General features: G+C 38.0%; 1 long non-coding RNA gene across 1 annotated transcript in view; it reads left to right on the top strand.

Annotated features, from left to right (window-relative positions):
• LOC132395031 (uncharacterized) overlaps positions 1-26,807 on the top strand; it is a 134,463-nt gene extending 107,656 nt beyond the window's left edge. The window contains exons 2-3 of the long non-coding RNA XR_009512496.1: positions 25,743-25,876; positions 25,977-26,807. This is a non-coding gene — a long non-coding RNA (uncharacterized LOC132395031). The remainder of the gene's footprint in view (positions 1-25,742; positions 25,877-25,976) is intronic.
• The last annotated feature ends 401 nt before the right edge of the window (positions 26,808-27,208 follow it).

The following is a 27,208-nucleotide window of genomic DNA, read 5'->3' as shown; positions in this document are numbered from 1 at the left end:
CTGACTGGCTACATCACCATCTGCTGGGGGGAGTGTGGGGGGAAGCGGCTACAGAAGATTGTAGCAAGCTGCAGGGAATTATAAAATTAGTCAGCTCCATCATGGGTACTAAACTCTGTAGTATCTAAGACATTCTGAGTTTGTAGTAAAGAAGACAAATGCAATGGTGGCCTTTATTTCCAAAAAAGCAAAAAGATAATGCTGAGCCTTTATAAGACACTAGTCAGAACACACAGAGTACTGTCAACAGTTTAGGGCCCCATATCTCAGAAAGGATGTGTTGTGTCCAGAGGAGATTCACATAGATGATTCCAGGAAGGAAAGGGTTAACACATGAGGGGCGTTTGGCAGCTTTGGACCTGGGTTCACTGGAATTTAGAAGAATGTGTGGGAATCTCATTGAAACCTACTGAATGCTAAAGGACTAGATAGGGTGGATGTGGAGAGAATGTTTCCTCTGGTGGAGAAATCCAAAACTTGAGGGCACAGCCTCAAAATTGGGTATATTTTGAGGCTAATGTTGATCGATTACTGATCGGTCAGGGCATCAAAAGGCATGGCGAGAAGGCAGGTGTGTGGAGTTGAGCGGAATTTAGGATCAGCCATGATGGATTGGTAAAGTAGTCTCGATGGGCTGAATGGCCTAATTTTGCTCTTATATCTTATTATCTTATCTTCAAGGAGTGATGCCTCAGAAAAATGGCTTCCAGTATCGATTCCCCACCACCCAGGACATGCAACCTTCTCATTCTTACCATCAGGCAATAGAAAGGCACACACTCAGTGATTCAGGAACAGCTTATCCCCCTCTGCCATCCAATTTCTAAATGAACCAATTCTACCTTATGAACACTACATTACTTATTGTTTTATATCTGTTTTTGCACTACATATCTTAATTAACTATTAATATACATATACTGGATATAATTACTGTAATTCAGTTTTCTTTTGTTTATTTATTATGTATCATTGTACTGCTGCAGCAAAGTTAACAAATTCCACAACATATGATGGTGTTATTAAACCTGATTCTGATTCTGATTTTGTTTATTTGACACTGAGTAGCAAGTTGTTGTTGTGGCACCATTCAGCCTGGCTTTCAATCTCTGTCCTGTTTCGTCACCACTTTTGATTTGGCCAGCGACAGTGGCGTCCTCAGCAAACTTAAATATGGGCGTCGGAGCTGTGCCTAGACCACCAGTCACAAGTATAAAGAAGTGATTAGCGTGCCAAGCACACAGCCTTGTGGTGCACCTGCATTGTTGGTGATTGTGGAGGAAATGTTGTTGCTAATGCAAACTGACTGGGGTCTGCAAGGGATGAAATTGAGGATGCAGTTGCACATGCAGGTATTGAGGTCAAGGTCTTGGAGCTTATTGATCAGTTTTGAGGGGATGAGAGTATTAAATGTCAAGCTGTAGTCCATGAAAAACATCCTGATGTATGCATCTTCACTGACTAGATATCTCAAGGTTGAGAGAAGAGCCAATGAAATGGCATTTACTGTTGACCTGTTGTGACAGTAGGCAAATTGGAGCGGATCTAAGTTGCTCTTTAGACAGGAGTTGTAATGTTGTGACACATACGTGGTGCAAACATATTTAAGGCTCAGACTTTCTCACTCTATGGGAAATGGACTTTCACTCAGGAGGTTGAAATTATTGATAAATGACCTTTCTGACAACTATTATTTAATAGGATAAAACTTACTTTTTAAATTTTGTGTACTGCAGGGGATATTTTAAAAGACCAAAAGATACTCTCTTAGAAATGTGATGACATAGGGCTATTGTAGCATTACATACATGAAAATCAGTTTCCTGAAGAAAATTGTGATAATTATGGTTTTCCAATTGGATTGCATCACTTTTGAAACTTTACTGGTCATTTCACACCTTGAATTCTGTATCCCTGAATGAGTAATTCTCCATCTTGGATATTCAGGTGCATTATATACCTTGTTGTAGAAAAAATAAAATAGAATAATTTTTCAATGCAAAAGAGAAGGATGATGAGAAACCTTCTGATATTTGCATACCAAAGAGATTAATGTCTTCCTTTCCAGCTCCTTAGGCCTGTGGTTTGGTTGTTCCACTGCATTCTAGAAAAAGAGCATTCTCCTCCAACATAATCATGCTACATAATGAAAGGAAATGCTTTCTTTCTCCTCAGGTAGCGGGCAATTACAGATAACATTGGCGTCGATAATAGGTACTGCCTCTATAGAGAGTGTGAGTATGTGACTAAATGTGAATGTCTGCCTCTTTCTGCATTTGACATCTGTGTGTCAAGGTACCTGAAATTTTGAATATTATAACTGCAGGTAGAAAAAAATTGTTGTGCTCTTTAAAGAGCTCGCCTTGATATATCATTTCAAGTCGTGGCACTTTACTCTGCATCTTTTCTTACTTTTGGAATTCTTCAGGATGACTCTCATCTTCCATGCCTTACTGTGGTTCTTGAAGGCCTTATATCACATTTATTGTGGATCCTTTCCTTCTCATCATGGATTATGTCCAAGAGGGTCATCATTCCACAGTTTGTAAAATGAACGGTGCTCTCTTTCCTTAACTTCCTCTGCAACAATGTTCCACACAGATCACTTGAAGCAAACCTATGGGTTCATAGAATGTGTCTTTTTAAGGCCAGATCCCAGACATGCCAGGTGTGTAGCTAGATGCCAACAGATGTGCAAATACATTTTGACATTCATAATTCATCCCTCATTTGGCAACTTTGCCTAAGCAGAAGACCTCTGTGGATTGCATTAGGATTGCAAGGGAAAGCTGTGATCCTAAAGACAGCTTAGAAACAAAACGCTGCTTTAATGGTCTGATTAAGGAGCAAATGTACTTTCTGGCTGCTCAATTTTTCTCCAATCGAACCTTCCTTTCTCTCCTCTTCTTTCCATGTTTAATTTTCCTTCTGTTTATTTCTATTTCTTTGTATGATCCAGTATTGAAGTGGAATTGTACCTTCTGTCACCTGGTTCAGATGGTCTGCTTCAGGAGGATGTTTCCATGATACTGGTTCAGGAGATACATAGATGGCTAGGTTCTTCACATAGATGATTCTGTAAGGAACGTTATATGAAAATAGCTTCCTCATTGCAGTTTGCTCCAGTAAAAATCACAAAGGAGTTCTGCGGGCAGCATAATGGACAGGCTGCACAAGTTAGTCAGTTTGGCCTCAAAAAACTGTATATGTCAATATTTTAATTTGCTATGAATAATGGGATTTCCTTGAATTGTGGTGAACTATATAACAAATGCTGAAGTATTTATATTCTTGCTTTCAAAATGCAGTAATTTATGTTTTTGTAAAATGTGACTGCTATTGAGCTGTCCCTAAAATGTGTTGTTTAACTGATTCCATGATTCATGAATACCAACAGTAATTCTACATCCCCTCCTAATTTGCAGTTTTGTCTACCTTACAAGAAGGTGCTGAATCCAAGTACTGAATTTTAATGTGCAGGAGCAGGGGAGGATAAAGCCATGAAATTCACAGCCCTTCGGGAAGCCTGCTTTATCCTGGCATCGCTGGGAATTCATTGTAGTAATTTAAGATATGCACATGCACTCTCGTGAGAGAGGAGGATTGCCACTTAACTTGTGTCAATCATTCAATTAGGGAAATATTGATTTAGACTTTTCAGATTAACTTTGGGTCCATGGATTTCCCTGGCCTCCTGAAATTCATCAGTGAAAGCAAAGTGAGTACACTGGAGCAATTAAAAGGCTGATGGCATAACGGGTTATATGCCAATAAACACTCACACAGCAGCATCCTGAACTGCACGTGGGAAAAACATTATTGAACTGTTGAGAAGTGACTTTGTGCAAATTAGAAGACACTCTAACACTTTGGAGGTGTATACAAATTATGGGATAGCTTCTGATCTACTCCTGGATCTATTAGATCAGAATAAATGACCTTTGAACTCCCATTGTTTGAGTCCCAGACCAGGAACAAGATGCTCCATAAGGGGTTGGCATGGTAACAAAGTGGTAAGCATAATGCTTTTACAGTGCCTACAACCACTATCTGAAGGAGATTGTACATTCATCCCATGACCATGTGTATTTCCTCTCAGTGCTCTGGTTTCCTCCAGCAAAGATGTATGAGTTAGTGTGTTAATTGGTCATATAGGCGAAACTGAGTTCACTGGGCCAGAGGTCCTGTTACTGTGTTGTATCTCCAAATCTAAATAGGAAAAAAAAGCATTGTCCTCTGCCGTTCTGGGCCTGGTCCCCAGAAACTGGAGATCCACATGAGGAAAGGGATGATCTGAGAGTTGCAGCAGCAGGAGCTATTACTGGGAATTATGGTCTACAAATGAAGAACACGCATTTTCAACATGATTGAACTCCAGTCTCTGAGGAGGTTTAAGCTGTGACTTCATGTGATGGCAGACGTCTGTATGTGGCAAGGTAAAATGTCTTGGGCTACAGAATTCAGAATGACACAAATAACAGTCACAGTAAGAAAAAGGAGTGGATAAAAGGGACATGTGTAGATCACCTGGATGTTGTTTTACCAAGGACTGAACCATTGTTTCTGATCCATCATTTGTATCTTGAGTGCATTCTCCATGATCAAATGATCAAAAACTTTTAACAATTTATTATGGGAAAAATGTTTCATTTTGAACTTTTGGCAGTTTTTATGAATGGTCTGAAATGTTAGATGGCTCCTCACTCCACAGTTGATGCCTAAGCTGTTGAGTATTTTTAATATTTTTGGCTTTTATTCAAAATCTGGTTTACGTCAAGTTATAAATTGCTTTAAACACTGCTCTTCAGCTGAGAGTTGTTGCTTTCACTAAAGGATCTTTTGTTCAGTGGTTATTGATGACAAATCATAATCGCCAGCATCTTCTTTGAATAACTTTGTGGGTATATTCAAACTCTCTGCTTTAAATACAATCTGTTGAATAAATAAGCCAGGAACTTCCATGGATTTTCATCGTAGTAAATGATTCCACCCAAAATCTTCTGTCTGTGTGCCATGTAAGAGTAAGACTTGCATCTTCACCTTCAAGAGTTGCATTTTTCATGACACATTTCACCAGCCCTGCACTGGTATATTAAATGAAGTATTTCATTGGCCTTGCACTAGAGTGTAAGAGTCAATTAGTTTATGTACATACATATTGGAATGGGATGTAAACCAATAATTCATAACCAGAAAGCAAGAATAGATTAACATCAGATTGGTTGTTTCTTTAAAGGATGGAATTAGTTTTAAAACTGATGGTAAAAAGTACTAAATTTAACTAATTTATTGTTATAAAGTCCATTCGGGAAAATAAAATATTAGGTCATGTCATCATGAATCTAGCCAACTGCCCACACTCTCCGTTTGTGAGTCCCACTGACCAACACTTTACCGATAACACACACAAAATGCTGGTGGAACACAGCAGGCCAGGCAGCATCTATAAGGAAAAGCACTGTCAAAGTTTCGGGCCATCCCACCCCCTCCGGTCTTCTCCTATCATTTCATATTTCCCCCTCCCTCCACTACTTTCAAATCTCAGTATCTCTCCTTTCAGTTAGTCCTGACGAAGGGTCTCGGCCCGAAACGTCGACAGTGCTTTTCCTTATAGATGCTGCCTGGCCTGCTGTGTTCCACCAGCATTTTGTGTGTGTTGTTTGAATTTCCAGCATTTGCAGTTGTCCTCGTGTTTGCATTTAACCGATGGTCACTTACCTGAATTAATGTTCCCAGCAAGTGTCCAGTGGATAGGAATCCTGAGAGTTTTCATCAATTCCCTGTCTGCCATAGGCTTTTTAACCATTTAAAAAGTCTCTGATGGATAAAAGAAACTGAAATTGATTTAGTGATTGGAAAATTTAAAAAAATCCCAAAACAATTTAAAAACAATAGATGTACAGTACTGTGGAAAAGTCTTAGGTACATGTATATAGCCAGGGTGGTTAAGACGTTTGCACAGTACTGTAGTAATTTTATGTATTGCATTGTACTGCTGATGCAAAAAAATACAAATTTCATGACACATATGAGTGATAATTAACTTGATTCTGAAATGGGTCTCTATTATTGACTAAGAGTGGGAACAGGGGAGAGAGAGAGGGGAGTCATGGTTGGGAAAAGGGGAAGGGAGACGGGAAGGAGTGGGAACCACCAGAGATATTCTGTAATGATCAATAAACCAGATATTTGAAATCAAATGTCATTGCCTGGTGTCTCAGAGCTGGGTGTGTCTGTATCTGAGCCATCACACTACCCTACCCCGGACACTCTTTCTTTGCCACCTGTCCAACACCCCTTTCACGGTGCTCCACCCTCACTATTCCCACCATCCTTTTTTCCTGCCAGCTTTACAAACCCACTCCCTGCTCCACGTTGATATATACGGTATTATGTATCCTTGCTATATATAATGTATATGTGACTAAGACATTTGCACAGTACTGTACATTAAACAATTAAGTACTTCCAGACATTGAAGTTAGTCAAGCACTGACCTGCACTTAATTATTTCTATATGGCCGACAACCAAACTTATTGTCATTGATGTAACATGCTCCTTGGTGCAAAAGTGTCAGGTATATAGTTCATTCAAGTCTTGCTTCAGCAGTTTGCTGTACTGGCTTTGGGCTTTGTGGTTTGTCCAGTAGCAGAAAAGACAATGAGGCAGGGTGACATCTGACCTCAAGTGAAACCTCCACTTCCATGTTGCACTGCATAGGTGAACAAAAAGTGATTGGTTGATAGTCAATAGTTCCTGGCTGGACTGTTGTTTGAGAGATGGTGCTGTGTTAACATAGTAAGCGACCTAATTCACACAGCATCATTATTGATGGAGTGTTTAACTTAATTCTACATGTGTTTAGAAATAGGAAGATACAGAAAGATTTTCAGTCACATTGTGTCAATATTAGTGTCACAAATTCATCAGATGTATATTTTGGGCTTCCTTGGTTATTCATATAGATTATAATAAAATAATTTACTTGATAGATGGAAGATTTCTAAAAACCTATATGTAGTCTTATTAAAGTGCCTTACCTGCAGATAGTTGTTCTCTGAGATAAGTTTTCAAATCGTCCATTGAAATAGCATTTGCTGTTATTCAACCTTGTTATTTTCTGATGTTCTTCTTGACATCATCAGTCATGATCCTATTAAGGTTTATAATTGTATTCTGTTAAGGTGTATTCTGGAGTTAGGGTTTATAGCAAAATGTTAACTTCAGCAACCAATCTTTAGACTTGAATGTGGATTGTAGATTACATATAAGTTGCAGCCCTGGATAATAGTTTCCTGAAGCTGCGGACAGCGGTTAAATGAAAACCAGATACTGCTGATTAACATTCATTTTGGGTGTCTAGAATCTGGGTATGAAGAAGGAGGTGTGAAAATTATATGTAATTCAAAGGAAGCATTGTAGATACATTGTAACGATAGATTTGTACTTTGATCTTCAGTATGTAAAATATAATGTAATATTGGGCTGAACAGACCTCTTCTCCCAAGAGTGTCTCATTTTGTTGAATTATACACTTCTGTATCCACCAGATTCAGTGTTTTTCTGGGGACTTTGTTCATGTTACAACATATTCCTTAGCTTATTCTCGCTTATCTGCATCATATATGCAATATTTCTGCTCGTACTCATAAACTACCATTCAGTCTGTTCTTTATGAAGTGCCATCTCTTGTTTGTTAGTGCTGTATGGGATATGTTTGATGTAGTGGAGATGATCAGAACAGCCAGATCTATATCATACAACAACACACACAAAATGCTGGTGGAACACAGCAGGCCAGGCAGCATCTATAGGGAGAAGCGTTGTCGATGTTTCGGGCCAAGACCCTTCGTCAGGACAAACAGAAAGGAAAGATAGTAAGAGACTTGAAAGTAGTGGGGGGAGGGGGAAATGCGAAATGATAGGAGAAGACCGGAGGGGGTGGGATGAAGCTAACAGCTGGAAAAGTGATTGGCGAAAGTGATACAGAGCTGGAGAAGGGAAAGGATCATGGGACAGGAGGCCTCAGAAGAAAGAAAGGAGGAGGGGAGCACCAGAGGGAGATGGAGAACAGGCAAACAACTAATTATGTCAGGGATGGGGTAAGAAGGGGAGGAGGGGCATTAACAGAAGTTAGAGAAGAACTAACTAATGAACATTGAACTAATGAACTAATGAACATTGACTTCTCTAACTTCCATTAATGCCCCTCCTCCCCTTCTTACCCCATCCCTGACATAATTGTTTGCCTGTTCTCCATCTCCCTCTGGTGTTCCACCCACTTTCTTTCTCCTGAGGCCTCCCATCCCATGATCCTTTCCCTTCTCCAGCTCTGTATCACTTTCGCCAATCACTTTTCCAGCTCTTAGCTTCATCCCACCCCCTCCGGTCTTCTCCTATCATTTTGCATTTCCCCCTCCCTCCACTACTTTCAAATCTCTTACTATCTTTCCTTTTGGTTAGTCCTGACGAAGGGTCTCAGCCCGAAACGTCAACAGCGCTTCTCCCTATAGATGCTGCCTGGCCTGCTGTGTTCCACCAGCATTTTGTGTGTGTTGTTTGAATTTCCAGCATCTGCAGATTTCCTCGTGTTAGATCTATATCATATTGTGTCCATCTGCTGCTGCCCTGTTTGCTCCACAATCAGTTGAATGGAAGTCATATTTAGTCAAGTTCATGACATCTCTAATGTTGGCTTGATAAGTTCTCCCAATAAGTAGAAAAGCTGCATACATTTCAAAATTCCTTCTGCCTTTCACTTTCAATTAGTACAGCACTTGAAGTGTTATAATTGACATGAACCACTGACCTAGCTGAGGAAAAGAAATCCGAAGATTAGTTGAACATCCATGCATATTGTATGGTCGATAATCTGTCCATAATGACTACAATCATAAATATATGGATTAGCTCCTCAGAAAAGATGCTGAAGAGTAATTCTTTCATTGTCCTCTATGGTAGCTCTTTCTCACTTCTGAGCCGGAGGAAAAATGTGCAAGTCCCACTCCAGAGACTTGAGCAAAAAAGAATGTGGGCAGATACTTCAGCACTGTAACTGTAACACTAGATTCTGCATTCTGTTGTTGCTTCTCCCTTGTTCTGTATGGATGGCATGCAAAGCAAAGTTTTTCACTGAACCTCAGTACATGTGACAATGATATACCAATGGATTAAAATAATATTGTGGTGTTGTAAATGTTATATTTCATGGTGGATATTAAATGAAACACTCCTCTCTTCTGTTGTAGTACATAGTTGGCACTGTTTTGAAAAAAATGACAGATACGTTTATCCCTCGGCTTTATGAAACTTATCACCTGGCCATTGCCATTTGGAGGTTGTGTGAAAACCACCTGCTGTTTTACTTTCATAATGGTGATCTCAACTAAATAGTTCTTTTTTGGCCATAAAGTATATTAACTCATAAACATTGCAATAAAAATGCAATTCTTTTTCATAGAATCATAGCAGAGCACCAGTTATGGTTTGAAAGGAAGAACAGGTTTGGAAGTAATGGAAAATTACAGAGTGCTCTTATCCCTTCCACTGCACGTGCAATAGATCTAATACCTGCTATTAGTATGGGTAAAGGATCCTAATCTCTTTATCCATTCTCTTAATAGTCTCAGGCGCTCATTTTTCCATATCCTTACCACCATCGCTCCTTTCATGTTCAAATAGCAACTATGAAAAGAGAAATAGGTATATTTTTATTTGGTCCAAGGGCTTTCATTAGGTTTGCAGTTTTATTTTTGGTTTTTCAATCCTTTTCAGATTTCCCTCTAAACAGTATTGCTGTCAATGAAAATCCAAACAACTAAGGGTGAAATATCTATGATTCATCATATGATGATAAGTAGGATCTTGTAGCCTATCCCTCAGCAAGTAAGAGCAAACAGCGGGTCAAGTATTATCTGTTGAGCTAAAGGGATGGTTGTTATTTTGCATTGAGATCCCGCATTAATACTTTGTCCTTTCTGATGACTCAGTGTGGTAACCCTTCATTCCATGAATATAAATATTTTGGCAAGTTCAGTAAAGCTATACCTCTCTTGCTTGAGACAAACTCCTTCCATCTCTTTGCAAAAGTGATCAGTGAACATAATATCTGCCAGTGCTTCACAGTGTCTTTGCTGCATCACAGAGGTATTCTCTTCAATGGAAGTCCCACTACAGACAGATCCACTCCACCTATTTGGGTATCAGCATCAAGTCAACAAAACTACATGCCTTTTATTTCTCCTTTCACAAGATGTGAATATGCTGCCAAAACTGGCATAAGAAATTATTCCTGACACCATGGAGGTGCTTATCCTTTACCCAGCAAAGAAAGCATGTGTATTATATAGTCAATATCATAGTGCTGAGCATGGGAATTTGCTGGGAATTAGTTAACTGTCATGCCACCATAATGAATATGTGATTGCACTTTGTAAATCACTGCATTGAACAAAATGCAATGAAATATGAAATAAAATTACATGTCTTAAACTCTAGAGTTCCCTATTCAGGTCTATCTGATTAATTTCTACGTCTTTGAGATGCAAAATGTATCTCAGATTAAAAAGTTGTCAACATTTATTTTTACATTTTTACATTTTAAGATGCCATTTCTTGGCCTCATGGTGGTATTTGAAGATGAGATGGGAAGATCTCACCTCTGATGGTGTTTTTGCTAATGGTATACTGTATACTTTGCTTTCTTATTCTGTGACCTGCATCAAAATACTGTGACATCTGAGTGGAAACGACATTAATGACAGTGTCAGTGATTCATTTCTGAAATGAGAATGTCCGCAATTAACTTAAAACTTTGTTTGTATCGAGCTGGAGATAGCTTAAGCTGATAAGTGGGAAATTCCTTTTATTATACAGTTTAACATGCTCATGAGCACAAAATTCAGCCAATCTAGATTAAACTGCATAACATTACATGTGCAAGCAAATTGAATTAACTGTGGTATTTATGCAGAGAATATTACTAAATTTGTAAACATATTAGATATATTTAAACAAATACTGCAAATTACTTGGACTAGTGAATTTTGTATAGTGTACTCCAAACGCAAAGGGTTAACACTTGCATCATAGTGTTGGAATGGCTTCTCAGATTCTACTGGAATTCAGAGCAGGAAATCGCATATTCACTGTACCTTTTTGGCTAATTCAATTCAGTTATATTCTTTTCTGAATCAGAGGTTTTTGAGTTTGTGTTAATCCCAGGCTTTAAATAAATAATCTCTATTGCTAGCCAGGGTTACACTGTGGGAAGTTCTTTCTTTCAAGTAAAATCTCATCAATTTAGTAAAGAGTCCACTGTAAGTCCACTGTTGTGCCACTTGTAGGATAGTTCTCTACTTTCTGAAAGGGTTTAGAGTACGCTATATTAACTGGATAGGGTGGATCGCAGAGAAAATATAATTGAGGCTATTCAAGGTCTCAAAGGTAAGGGACTCAAGGCAATGGAGGAGTCAAATGATGGAGATATTTGTGTGGAATCAGTATGTATATCCAACTGATTTCTATGGCTTGAATTATGCAGTATTTTTGATATAAATTTTGATGTGTTTCCATGACCTGATGTGTGTGCAGAGATCCTGAGCTCACTAATTCAGCTCCATTGGACATGTCCTGAGTCATATCTGCAGAAGAATTTGTTCTTGAATCCTGTACTTGGTTAGATCTGCTAATTTGTAAGCCTTTTCATTTCAATGGTCATTGTAAAACTGTAGGGTCAACAAAGAATAAAATGAGAGATGCTTTTCCAGCTATTTGTGTTTTGACTAATGTTAACTCTTATTTTAAAATGTGTTTTAAGTGTTTTAGTTGATGTTATATGTCAAATGTAATGATTTAAAAACTTATTTAATTTTTGGCAATTTGTGAATGCTTGCTGAATTTTCAAGTGCTCAGAAGCATTTGAAATTCTTGAGAACTGCCGAAAAAGAGTGTGGGGCTTTGCCGCTTGTCGAGGGCTTCTAGAGTTCTGTGGTTGGTATTTGCTTTGCTCCACCCATTGACTCAGTTTTGTTGTTGAAGAATTTGCGACCAATCAGGCCATTGCTGTTTGGCTCCGAGATTATGCGGGTCAATATGGCAGGTTTTCTGGAACTGGAGAAATTATGTTTGGGATATTGGGAGACATGGGAAACAAGTGCAAGCCCCACTTGGGAAAAAAAAACAAGCTTAAGTCTTCCAATAAATTTAACTATGTGGATGAGAAAGAAGAAGGAGAAAACAAACAGGTGCTTGAGAGACTCCAGAGTGACTGGGGCAGGGCACATGATTAGGAGTTACTGCTGGAACAACTTGCATTTTCTGTGGCATGGTGGTGCAGTGCCATTTGTTTTTCTTCTGTGGAGAAGGGAATTTGAAGAAACAAGGTCATGGAAGCTTATTGACAAATTCCTAATTAAGAAAACCCAATTAATAGCTACTCCTTTGAAGTTTAAGTATAGATATTATCACCATTAAAGCAACACATTTCAAGTAATATAACACGATCATTAACAAACATATTTATTATTGATTTGTTAATGTAAAATGCAGTAAGTTAAAATTTAGCATTAGTTAATATTTTACAGATGATACTGTACGTATAGTATTAATTCTAATTTGATAAAATAAAGACAAGGGCTTTAATGTATTCAAGTGAGAATACAATTCTTTTTGTAATTAATATAATAATTGTCCAATTTTCACTAGCATTATAACTCTGAAAAAACAAGAAACAAAGTGGTGTGGATAGAATAAATGGTAAGATCTGAGCCACAGATGGAAGCTTTCCATCACTGTGTGGTTTGAAGCCGCCACCAAGCAGGATAGAACCAGACTACAACGCACAGTGAGGACTGCCGAGCGCATCATTGGAGCCTCCCTGCCCTCTATTGTGGACCTGTACTCTTCCAGGTTGAAGAAGAGGGCGGGGAACATCATAAAGGACTCCTCCCATCCTGCGCACGGACTGTTTTGAACTGCTTCCGTCTGGTAGGCACTTCAGATCCCTCCAGACTAAGACTAATAGGCACTGGAGAAGTTTTTTCCCTACTGCGGTCACTTTGCTGAACAGTTAACTGCCGGTTAACTGTCGGCTAACTATTACTTGGATTGCACTACTTGTATGTATAATCTATATTTTCATTTATATTTATCATCTGTTATGAGCAGAGAGACAACATCTGCCGGAAGTAAATTCCTTGTATGTGTACAGATACTTGGCGATTAAAGTCTGATTCTGATTCTGATCCTGATTCTGATTAGGCAGCTCATAAGTAGAAGAACAATGCATTTTTTGATCAAATGAAGGTAAATAGATCAACACTAAGCCAAATCCATGGAAACTATGTCGATGACAGGTTACTCCACATAAAGAAATCCAAGTCCTTGTGCTGTTTTATCAATCATTGTGATACAGACAATTTAATTCAAACAATTTAAAGTGCTTATCAAATACAAAACAATAGACGGCAATGATCTTATGTTGACATCTTTTCTGACATCCCTTAACCACTTAGAATCATAGAATCCTACAGTGCAGAAGACCATTCAATCTGCCATGCCTGTGTCATATCCTTGAAAAGGCTACCAAATTAATCTATAAACTTCCTCTATTTTTTGTAAATTACAAAAGAGTCTTTTCAACTTATATCCAATATGTTTTATTAAAGTATTATTGAATTGACTCTGACTGTTGTAAACAGTGGTTTCCAGATGAAAAGAAATTGCTCCAATTAAAAACTCTTTTTCCTTTATTTTTCTTTTGAAATACCCACAATTAATTATTATCTCACATATTCATTGATATAATTTCCTACTGAGCTGGGTAAACTATGAGAAGCTAGTTTTCACTGTGGACTATAACAATCTTATACTTGTAGCTGTATAAATCCATGCTACATCAAAAGTATTCAATAAAACAGCTGTTATAGCTAAAATAATTTGAATTGAAATTGCTTTAAGATATTGAATTAGTGCCACTGAAGTTGTGAAGTTACTTGCCAGATCAAAATCTATTGCAATTTTCAATCCATTTTTCTCTTATATTGTGGGTGCATGTGGAGGGAGGAGAGGGTTTCTAGATTTGGGGTTGAAATTAAACTGGTTAGTAAAAAGTTAAAATTCAAAAATGTTTTGCAAACATTAAACATTTGTAAGCTAATACTTATGGAGTAATTTCAAAGTTAATGTCTATAAATGGTGCAGAATAGGATGGTTGAATTTATTTTTTGGCTGTGTTTTCTTGCCTTATCAGGGTATAATGATACTTGAATTTTCCTTTGGTACGATGCTAGTTATCTAAACATCTGCCTTTCAAAGTACTTCCATTTCACTTTTATCCTAAGTTCAGTCATTTCTTTCAAACTTAATTCATTTCTCTGTCACTCTATTGGTCAATGCTTAAAAGGCTGAAAAATAGGCTTCAGCTCACTATGAAGATCGGATGTTTGCCTTTTTGAAGCGGTTCTAAAACCGTGCTCTATCTTTTCAGACCATACTGTTGGCTGTACAATGATCCTTACATATTTGCTGCATTATTTCTGCATACAGCCATTGTAGAGTAGATAAAGCTTTCTCTTTTGTGAATTGATTTTAATGCTTGTAGATGTTCATGGAATGCGCTGTGGTAGTAGAACCAGCAAAATATCTACAGGCAGACTAAAAGCTATGTAGGTATTTTATAAACTTTGTGTAATCACCAGCTTGTAGTACTTTGTATTCATTTGAAAAGATGTATGGCATTCAAAATGGATATAGTCATCAGAATAACAGGATTGTAATCTCTGAGAAATAGAAGACTATGATTGATAAGGCTGTACACACCGTAATCTTTTATAGATCAACTTACTCTTTGAGAGAGTGTACATTTTCTTTTGCTTGTATAATCTAAGTTCATTATTCCAGTTACTTTCATAAAGTGAGTTAATTTATTCCTGTGAACAAAGAATGATTTTTTTGCATTATGATAATCAGGTTCTGACTTGAATGGAAAGGGCCACATTCTGTGGAGCCTTCGACATAATCAAAATACATTTGGTGTTTCTTTGATGGACCTTGAAAACAAATATACCACTGTTAGTATGGTATGATTAAGCAAACAAATGTAAATTCAATCTGAAGCAAACAATTTCAGGTTAAAAATAAACTAATTATGTTTATCACATTGTCCATTCATTTTCTCCTCTGCGGAGAGGAATCAGTTAACTAAAGCCTGAGGATACATTTAAGCTGGGATAAAGTACCCAGAATTAATTATGAATCATGATGCTTTCATTCATAGCTGTGCACAATTACTGCTAGCAATGCATGACAAAAATACTAAAAAGGACTGTAAGTGGCCTGGTGGATGTAGGAGGAATGTGCAAAGATAGTTAATGGAGAATAGCTATCCAATAATGATGCTGCAATTCATCCCCCTGAAAGAATCACTCTCTTTTCTATAGTAACTTCCTCTGATTGTACAGCAGTATACTTTTATTATATGTATATCAATGATTTGGACTATGGGATTAATGGATTTGCCAATGATACAAAGATAGGTGGAGGAGCAGGTGGTGTTGAGGAAAAAAGAAGCCTATAGAGAGATTTAGATAGTTTACGGGAATGGGCAAAGAAGTGGCAAATGAAATACAATGTTGGAAAGTCTATGGGCATGCACTTTGGTGGAAGAAATAAATGGGCAGACTATTATTTAGATGGGGAGAGAACTCAAAATGCAGAGATGCAAAGGGACTTGGAAGTCCTTGAGCAGGATACCCTAAAGGTTAACCTGCCGGCTGAAGAAGGTGAATGAAATGTTGGCATTCATATCTAGAGGTATAGAATATAAGAGCAGGGATGTGATGTTGAGGTTTCATAAGGCCCTCGTGAGATCACATGTGGAGTATTGTGTGCAGTTTAGGGGTCCTTATTTTAGAAAGGATATACTGACATTGGAGAAGGTTCAGGGAAGATTCACGAGAATGATTCCAGGAATGAAAGGGCTACCGTATGAGGAACGTCTGGCAGCTCTTGGACTGTATTCCCTGGAGTTCAGGAGAATGAGGGGGAAACCTCATAGAAACATTCCGTATGTTAAAAGGCCTGAACAAATTAGATATTGCACAGTTATTTCCCATGGTAGGCGAGTCTAGGACAAGAGGGCACAACTTCAGGATTGAAGGACGTCCCTTTAGAACAGAGAAGCAGAGAAATTACCTTAGTCAGAGGGTGGAAAATCTGTGGAATATGTTTCCATGAGCAGCTGTGGTGGCCAAGGCAGAGATAGGTTCTTGATTAGCCAGGGCATCAAAGGGTATGGAGAGAAGGCAGGGGAGTGGGGCTGACTAGAAGAACTGGATGAGGTCATGATTGAATAGCAGAGCAGCCTTGATGGGCCAAATGGCCTATTTCTGCTCCTATACCTTATTTTAACTGCTGGATAGACCCTGTTTGCATCTTTCTTGAACTCTCCTTTCACTTCATTGAAATAATGTTACAACATCTAAAAAAAAAATAAGTTAAATCACATACCAAAAAAACTGATTTTGAGGGATATAACTCTATAGATGATATTTATGAAATAATTGTTATTGTATTTTCCATTTCTTATTATTGATGGACATTGCTGTTCCACAATTTTTCACACCCATACCCCCTTTCCAGATATATTCTTTCTGCCTCTACAATCTAATGCTCATTTCTCATTTTATTCGGTGTAACCTGTCCACTGAACCTTCCATATTTGTAAGGATACATTTGCTGCTATATCACATAAGAATGACAATTAGGATGTCTTTTAATATTTAACAGTAGAGGTTAAATTGGCTTTGAATATAACTATGTCAACTACTACAAATCCGATCTACCATAATTACTTTCTTGATAGATAAAGTTTATGAAATTACACAAAGATATAACTAGGGACATCGCAATTACTCCTGTTCTGAATTGATCCAGGTATTCATGCTTTTTGACAACAGTTTTACAGTTTCCTTGAAAGTGAATCACAAAAGATGTGATGAGACCTGATAAGTTCTTTTGCTTCACAATGAGGTAAAAGTACAGTTGACCAGTAATGGTCTAACTCACTATGATACCAACATTTTTTTATCTACATCTTAGCAATATACCAAGGTCTAAAAAATCTTGATGTATGATGTCTATAAAGACATGTTCAACAAGCAGTTCATAATAACTCAATAAAGAGAAGATCAAAAGAAGCTGCAGATGCCGGAAATCTGAACTCAAAACACATAATGCCAAAAACAGTAACTGCGGAGTGTGAAAAGGAGTTAATATTTCTTATTGTTGGCCTTTCATCAGAAAGATACTTGATGCTTCCTAAACTGTTTGTACTTTCAGCATTTTTGTTTTTATTTTATCATGGCCCAACAATTACCTCGAAGCATCGCCTGCAACTTCTGTGTGTGCAAAGGAAAATAAACAAGTAATTAATCCACGTCCGGTCACAGTGGGGAGGTGTGGGATGAAGAGGAGGTAACCCTAGCATAGGTTAGAGTGATTGGAGTAGTTTGGCGCATCAGTGGTGATGGAAGGAATGGCATCTTGAAGGTTAGGTTGGGTTATGTAGGATCAAACTGAAAGGCCACACTGAGTTGGTGTTCAAAATAATGGACAATTTATTAAAAATAATGGTGTGAACCAGGAGACCAGTCAAAGCTGATCTACCTGAGCATGAATTTGGTACAGCTTTTATATTCTTAGTTGGTGAGAATCCCAGTAAAACTACAGTTTGGTAACAGAATGGTGGCTACAGAAAGACTTAATTAAATAGCAGAGTAGGCCCTGATTAGAAAATAAAATGATTATCTACAGGTATAACAGTAAATCAAAATATATATTACAACAATGGGTGCATGTTATGACATAACTAATTAAGTTCCTGAAACTTTTGTTGCTTTGAATCATTGCATAAAGAGAAGGTGAGGCTTCTTTTTACTTTGACTAAAGTTGACTTCTGTACCCAGCTGGAAGCCCGAGAAGAGTTTATGCATCATATGAGTCAGAAAAGCACTAGATCCTTTTTCATTCACTACTTCTGTCCATGTCTCTACTTCTAGGCTTTATCTATGCTTCTCTGTAACCACATTAGCATAATCCACATCCCTATTAGCCCTCACTATTCTTCCCTCTACAACACATTGGATTATTGGTTCATGTGATCTGATTGGCTGTTTGGCTGATTAGATAAGAGTCAGGCTTGAAAGTAATGGTGGAGAAGACCACATGAGAACAAGTATTTGCAAGTTTCTCCTGGGTGAAAAGTGCTCTTTGATTTTCACATGTCACTTTATGAGCACAGGGTGTCAACTATGCCATGCACCAAAATCAAGGTAGGAATTTCTTCCCTCAGTGTCCCACTGGTGTGAGACCAAATCGTGAGTGTTATTGCCCTGACACTGCAGTTGGCCATTGTGTCCAATGGCCAGGATAAACCATAGCATGGATATTGAGGCTGACAGATGGTTTCTCACTCTGCTGCTCAGTAGCTTAGACAGAATATTAAAACACTAATTTAGCCAAAGCAAATTAGGCATTTCAACTTATATTTACAAATGAAATCATATCATTTTTCACAGACATATAAACTATTCAATATTTCAAAATATGTTTTATATTGTCCAACACTCACACAATACTGCCCTATTGACTGCAGGAGGATGGTGACCTGCTGTTGACTTCCCATGAACGAGACAGGAGATGGTCTAGGAATCTGAACTTGTACAATACTTAGCTGCAGGATATACAGTTTCTGCATAAGTGATGCAGATTAAGTTGGGGTGGTCAGGTTGACATGATTTCATAAACAGAAGCATGTCCAAGTTCTAACATGTCATACAAGGCTTACATCAGTATGAAGCTGTGTGGGTGAGGGTAAGCAGTCAGATGCACAATAGTTTCACTTGCCTTTGATCGAGGGGATACTGGCTGAGATTGAGGTGTAATAAGTTAAATGGTAGTTGAGAATTTAGGGGATCAGGCAGCATATCAGATTTCACCATTATTAAACCCTGGCAACATTGCATCCAGATCCTTAAAGTTATTCTTTAGGTTTTGACCACCATAGCGTTCTTTTCATTAGAGGTGAAGAGGATCTCTCCATTCCAATTTCTCCAATGTGCCATCTGAACAAGTCCAATGCACTTTTGTTCTCACAGTCATTCAAACTAGCCAGCAAAGCAGTTCCATGATATCCCTTTAATTTCTACTGGTCAAATTTAAGCATTGCCAGCATGTACAGTAACAGTTTTTTGGGAACCCTGCTTAAGTGTGCAAGTAACAAAGAGCATGGCTATATCCAGAATCATGATAACGACTAGGCAACATGATAATGCTTTTCTCCCGTTATTACATTGAAACATACAGTTAATTGTATATCACGATCCTGTTTTTGACCATGATCCAATTTAGGTCACTAAGCTTTTAAAACCTTAGCATTAGAAGTAATTCCAAATCCTTTCTGTGGAAAATTGCCTACATAACCCAAAAACTGGTATAGCATTAAATTAAAAAAAGCTCAAAAACTGCTTTCCAGTGAATTCAAATATAATTTAATTGCTGCCCCTTTTTTGCAATGTTACAAGCAAAAGCTACAATTTTTTTATATTTTGTATTTATTATTTATATTTTAATATTAATATTAGTGTTTTATGTTTTTATATTTATATTTTATCTTTAATTAACTATGACTATTTTTCTGTCACTATTGGCAAAGAATATGATTGTCAATATAAACATGACATAAATGCAATTACTGAGTTTCAAACTTGACAATAAGGCTTAACTTCGCAACTGCAAATTCATAAAATCAGACTTGTAAGTCTGGAAATGATGTTGTGTGATATTATCTAATGAAAACTTGACTCATATATGTTCTGTTTCTTCTCCCTGGTTTAAGAGATAAATATTCATTATTTAAAAGAACCTTTTAAAATTAAATAAATTCATTAAAACAAGTATTAAAAATATTGCATTGCTCTGAACCTTCACTCATAAAATTGCAAGAAAAATCTTATTTGATTCCTGTGTTAATTATGTTGCAAATTAGCTATTGAATTGCAGTTTCAACGTCTACATCAATTTGTGCACTTCTGCTATTTTATTGTTTAATGATTTTCCAAATGATCATGTTAACCCTTGCAATTTACTTTCTGAAATATCCTATATTAAATTGAAAGAAGTTTGTGATTTTCTAAAATTACAGCCATTTTGTGTTTGCATTCTGTGAAAGGTTAAGTCACTAATTAACGATAAAGTGCAGAAATGTTCCTGAATGAAGCATAGGGTGTAATTCATTTTGTTTTATTGATGTTGGTATATTCAGAGCATTTAATTGATTTAAGGACATAATTCTGTATATGATGGCTTTTAACAAATAAGATATACTACCATTTTAAATCCCCAGTGTGATTTTCATTATTAAGCCCCATTATATTTGTAGAATTCACCTAGCATATTGTGTAGGAATTAGAACAGAACATAGATCAGCACAGTATGAGCCCTTGATCCCACAATGTTGTACTAATCTATAAACACCTACTCCACAATCAACCAAACCCTTCTCTTTTACACAGCCCATAACTCTTCATTTTTCTTAAACAATGAGCCTACCGCAGAGTCCCTTAAATGTTCCTGTTGGTCCATTTTCTACCACCAACCCCAGCAGTGTGTTCTACCATTCTGTGTAAAAGAAACAAACACTGACATCTCCCCTAAACTTTTCCTCACTTACCTTAAATGAATCTCCTCTGGTATTGGCCATTGCCATATTGGGATAAAGGGAGTAGCTGTCCACTCTTTTTATCCCTGTCATAATTTTATACACCACTCATCCTCCATCACTCCAAAGAAGAAAGCCTTAGCTTGTTTAATCTTTATACTTGTGTCATGTCATCTCTTGGGTTGTACCTCCAGAGTCCTTTTGGTCTGGTAGATCTTAGATCACTGTTCCTGCCCCCTTTAAAAATCACCATTGTCACAAGGTGCAGGTGAAGCCTCTTTGGTGAGAGATTCCTATGATGCAGCTGGAGGTGACCTAGGATGTGAGTGGTACAAGCGTGGAATTAGAGGACCCAGATTTAGGGTAAAGGGAAAGTAGTTTAGAGGGGAATGATTTTCACCCAGTGAGTGTTGGATATCTGAGAGGGTGGTGAAAGCAGAGTTACTGACACCATTTAAGAGGAGCACTTGAATTATCTAGGCTGGAGGATGAAATTAATGCTGATTGTTGCTCACTGGTCCACTGGGACATAGAGGTCAAGTGGCCTATGTCCAAAGTCTATGAGTCAATGACTGAAAAAAGATCGAAGCAGCAAGTGTGAGAACAATGGGTTCTTAGGTACCTGTAGTGATGCAGGCATCTGTTAACGACATGGGATTCCAGGAGGTTCACCTGATACTGTGACCGTACTCACCGCATGTGTTTCCTCTGGGTACTCTGGTTTCCTTTCATGTTCCAAATGCTTAGTGGTTGTGGGCATGCTATGTTTATGCCAGAAGTGTGACGACACCTGTGGGCTTCCCAACGCTCTCCTCCATGAAAACAACGCATTTTACTGTGGCAGTGGAAGTACTATAATCACTGGGGTGTAGGTTTTCAGGGCTGGCTTATGAAGCTGCTCAGGCCCTGCCCATGGCAAGGCTTTGAAAAGGTAAAGTTGCTTGCAGAAGGAGGGAAGTAGACACAGTGCTGTTAATTTTGATATTTTGCTGTCATTTAAAATAATTGCTAATTGGCAGACTGTTTTCTGCATTTCCATTGACTACACTGATTAACTTCTAGATTTTGGTATTAGAAAAGAAATAGAGAGTATAACTTTAATCAGTATTAACTTTCATTTGATTAGCAATCACACCATCAAATCACTAAGCTTTCTTTAAGTATAGAATGGGGCTGGGATTTGATAGTGATATTGTCTCTATTCACCATTCTCTATCTAGGAGACTCAGCTACAAGAAAATACTTATCTGCAGTATTTTAACAGAATACTAAGAACTTCAATATATCCAACAAAGCCAAACCAATTAATGGATACTTGAAATTCTCTGTGCTGATTTCAGACACTGTCTTTTGACAGACAGTTGTTTTAGAGTCGTTACAAAAATTGCTTAGTAAGCCTATTCCAATATCTTCTGATATAAAGTCAGCATCTTCCAACAAACTCAATGAATAGTGGACACAATGCAAAGGACTTTAACAAAATGATGTTTTCTAACATCATTGAATCAGTCCATGCAGAACAGGTCACTGGGTGTGTTTAAGATGGAAGTTGATAGGTTCTTGATTGGTCAGGGTGTGAAAGGTTATGGGGAGAAGGCAGGAGGACGGGGTTGAGAAGGAAATGGATCAGCCATGATGAAATGGTGGGATAGACTCAATGGGCTGAATGGACTGATTCTGCTCCAATGTCTTGTGATATTATGAGACATTCCCAGAGAAACCAAGTTTGTTATACTATTTGAGCTTTGTTGAGAAAATATGTAATATTTTGATGCAACTCGGCAATCCATGAAGTGAAATTCTACTTTCTTTTTAAGATCTATTTTGTCCCTAAATGACACCACTTGTATTTGTAATCAGATATATCGTGCAATGTAATAATTCAGAGGCATTATATTTAAAAAGGTCAAACAACAGGTAATAAAGATAACACGACTGGATCCATCAGAAAAGTGGCAGAAGAGTATGATGAGTTCACATCATGACTGTCTATCCCAAACTGTGCTAGGAACCTGGCTGGGAACATCATCCAGCAGTGGTGTGCCTGATAAAACCTCTTCAGAATTTATTCACTGATGAGGTAATTAGTAATGCTGGGTTTTTTTGCCCATCTTTAAGCATATGAAGCAGATCATTTCAGAGTATGTTTTAAGAACCACATCACTATGAGTCTTGAGACAGGTATTATCCTGACCTGCTGAGTTCCTCCTACAATCTGTTTTTGCCCCAGATTACAGAATCTGCAGGCTCTTGTGACATATTATTCACATTACTTAATGATTTATGAGATTTTCAATAATGATTTATATGAGGCATTAGATAACCAAATGGTTGTTTACAAATATTCAGTATTTTTTTTGTTCCTAGCTATTAAATTCCACAATTGTCATGGAGGGATTTGGATCTAGAATTCTGGGTTTCTAGCCTGGTTTTCCAGTGTATCTCAGAAAAGGTCAGAGTTAGGGTAACTTGCTGTCAGTGACTTCTCTCCTGATATGCCAGAGCATTCCACCAAATGCAAGGTACAATCAGGAGAATACTTTTCCTTTGCCTGGATGAGTTCTAGCCCCACAGCTTTTAAGAAGCTTAACTCCATCCAGTGAAAACACCTTGCCTTTCCCAAAACAGGGAGGCTGATCAACACCTGCACCCACTAACTGCTCCTTCCACAACCCCACCACCATGACTTTATCATTTCCTGTCAGCCACCTTATACACAGACACCCCCGGGGACATCCGATCAATCTATCTATATAAGCTATCTTCTGTATTTATCTTTATTGTGAGTTTTAATTATTGTGTTCTTTGTCCTACTGTGATTTTTTTCTGTGCTGCATCGGATCCGGAATATCATCTATTTAGTTCATCTTTACACTTGTATACGGGAAATGACATTTAACAATCTTGAATCTTGTCTGACTTGTACCTCATTCACCTGACCGAATAGAGTGCACCTCTGGTTTTTCAAGTCACAGATCTAAGTCTTGGAAATCTTGCTGTAACTACTGTGGGAGTAAATCCACCAGAAACACTGAAGCAGTTCAGGAAGGTTGTTCACCACCACCATCTCAAGATCAATAAGGGATAGGCAATGAATAGTGGTCTCACCTTTGATGCTTAGAAACTGAAACCTTGCTACCATGATGCAATTCTTTTCTCAGTCTGATGTTATGATTTATTTCTTCAAATGCAGACAATGAGAATATAAAATCTATTCCACAACTTAGGTCCAACTCTGATATATATGTAAGACTTATTATTATGTCATTAGATTTATGAGAATGCAGGATTCGAGGGCCCAAGTCTTAGGGAGAGGTTGGGCAGGAAAGGGCTTAATTTATAACATAGGAGATTGAGGTGTGACCTCAGTCAATGAAGTGTATAAAATTGTACGAAGTATAGTAAGGATGAACAAACACAGTCTTTTTCTCAGGGAAGGGCAACTAAAAACTATGGAACTCAGGTTTAAGTTGGATGATTTAAAAGGAACTTGAGGAGCAACTTCTTCACAGTGCATCTATGGAATGAGCTGCCAGAGAAAGTGGTTAAGATAGGCAAAATAACAACATTTGAAAGATATTTGGGTAAGTTCATGGATAGGATGGGTTCAGAGAAATAGGGCCCAAATGCAGGCAAATGGAACTAGCTTGGTGGGCATCATTGTCAGCATGGACGAGCTGGGCTGAAAGATGTTTTTCCATGCTGTGTTACAATAATGACTCTATACTCTACATATATAAATACAGATTAGGTTCTTCAGGGTCTATAAAGCAAAATTTTTGACTAATAATTTAGCTAGACATCATTCGTCACAATCTGTCAGGTTTGAAGGCCAATCTTAACCAATGTGATAAGCTAAAGGATATTTTAATTTTGTTTTCAGATATAGACGAGGTATTTATTTGCTTCCCTTTTTCCTATTGTGGCAATCCATGGGGATAACTAAGGATCATTGCAAATTTATATTTCACTTCAATGCACATATATTTTAGGATATTTATTGGGAAAAGTTTGCTGATTCTGCTTCTATCTCTGGTAGCCATACAGTTAACAGTATTCGGCTGCAGAGAACTGTTGGTGGAGCTGAAATATCTATAAAGGTCACAAGTTGTCTGTTCAGACCATTTGGCTTAAGTCTGTGAAATGCCATTCTGAAGTACAAATAGTTCCTTTCCAGCCCTGGCTTTCTATTAAAGAGCAGGTTAACCTCACTGCTGAGATAAATGGTGCTGCACAGAATGGATTTTACACTTGCTTTGTGAGTGTGGTCAAATGTTATAAGGCTGTAAATCACTGAGGGTATAAAAGCTGTATTGCCAAGCATAATGCAAATGTGTTACGTGAAATAAAAGATGCTTGATAGGTGTGGGCTAATTCTGTCAACCAAATAGGAGATGTTTGAAGAATTACAGATTTTGTTTTATATTTTAACAGTTAAGCCTACTGATAAGAATTAAAGAGAACATACAATGAAGAACAAATCCTCCCCAATTAATGAGAAACAAAAGGAATTGGGTGGGGTGTGCAAAAATGGTGACTTCACTCTTGCTCAATTAGTGTTGCTACAAAGAAATAATTTCTCATTGATTGAGTCTGAATTTCAGCGTATCTATTAATTCTCCCTTGCAAAGTCACTTTGTGAGATTTCTGAATACATTCTGTGTGAACTGTTGTCCGGCAGTACATGGTCAGACGCAGCTTTAGTTCGGTGACTAACACGAACGCCTGCTGCAAGCACAGGTACAGCTGTGGAGTTGAATTAAAATCCAACAGTGGGTTAAGATTCTATTTTCACTGAGGAAATCATAACATAAATGTAGATTCAAAACTTCAGAAAGTCCAATTAACTTTACAGGTGACTTTAATGTTATTTATCAGAACATTTGGAGCCGCAAGGATCTGGCAGAGGTTATATTTGCAATAGCTTAGTGTCTGCATTCAAGGGAACTCTCTGACGAGATTAGCAGGTTCATGATAGAGTGAAAATGCTCCCTAGAAACATGAATATTTTTGAATCTACAGCAATTTCCTCCGTTGGCCTTTCTGCTACACTAAATGGATTTTGAGAGAACATCCTGTCCCTGAGAAGTTTAAGAATGTTGGAGTGGAGATAAGTCAACCCAGATGTGGCACCTTAAAGTGACAATTAGTGGAAGGTAGGGCAAAGTTAAGGTAGCGCTAAACAGCGACTCTTTTGCTTGCATCTTCAGAAACAGCTCTATTTCCATCTTTAATATCTTTATTTTTCCCTTTCAGGGTTCTTTTGAAGACTCTAACCTGGAGTACATGCTGACTTTGGCTCTTTGCGGGAATGGGACTCGCTCTCAGGGTTCTATAACTGACCATTGTTCGGTATGCCAAGAGTTCAGCCCGAGATTCCGGCTCAAATTAAAAAGTCTAAGATCTCAGGACTCTGGAGACAGGTGGATCGAGGGACAGTGTCACGGCAGGAGACCCGTGAGTCGTCAGGGTTGTCAGGATATTTGCTGTGGGCCCGAAGACCCGAGAGCTTTGTGATCTTTGGGCACAGAGCTCGGATAAAGCGACATGATGAATCTTTAACATCATAAACCAGTGAGTTGTTTGTTATGTCTCCCTGCTTGCTGGTGAAAAATGGAGACACCTCCTTCTCCCTTATTAGGGAGTGAGAGAGAACCTACGGTATGTCAAATGCTTGGTGCAATGCAAATTCTTTGGGGTAACTACAAGTCTATGTCTTTGCAATTGCTTTGTTCACACTGAGTGCTCAGTGATGGTACCAGTGCTTGTTTTTTTTTGCCAATGGAGGGAGGAGGAATTGCTGCTCGCAGCTACTTACCCGTGGGAGGCAGGGGAACTGGGCGGGACTTTGGGGTTCTAACATTATCTGTCATTTATTCTTTGGGGCACTTCTCTGTTTTTGTGGATGTTTGCGAAGAAAAAAACATTTCAGGATGTATATTGTATACATTTCTCTGACATTAAATTGGACCTTTGAACCTTTGAAGATAGCGTCCAGCTATTTATAGGAAGGAGAGAGAAAGATATTTCCTTGTGAATTCCTATGAATGTACTAAGTGGAATAATTGCACACTATTGGTTAATAAAGTAAAATCAAATGTGAATATAAGTCACTCTGCTTTATCACACTCTTCAACTCTGAGATCCATAAAACCCTGCGGATCTATGTCCAATTCTTATTAGGTTAATCAGATCTGCTATTGCAAGAAGTTATTGACTGCTTCTGTGGTAGTGTGTCACCAGACTCTAAAACACTAATTGGCAACAATATCTGGAAGGATTTGTCTAAAGACCATAGAACCTAAGCCGGTACAATGCAGAAACAAGCTTTTGGCCAGCAAAGTCTGTGCCAAATGTGATGTCAATTTAAACTGCATGTGGTCTATGTCTCTCCATCCCCTCTTTGTTTATGTGCCTGTATAATTGACACTTTAATGTTGCTGTTATATCTGCTTCCACCAACTCCTCTGGCAGTGCATTTCAGGCAC

Source organism: Hypanus sabinus, chromosome 6, assembly GCF_030144855.1.
Source record: "Hypanus sabinus isolate sHypSab1 chromosome 6, sHypSab1.hap1, whole genome shotgun sequence".
Classification (NCBI taxonomy): domain Eukaryota; kingdom Metazoa; phylum Chordata; class Chondrichthyes; order Myliobatiformes; family Dasyatidae; genus Hypanus; species Hypanus sabinus.
Note: the sequence above shows the minus strand (reverse complement) of the source record. Positions and strands in the feature narration are given on the sequence as shown.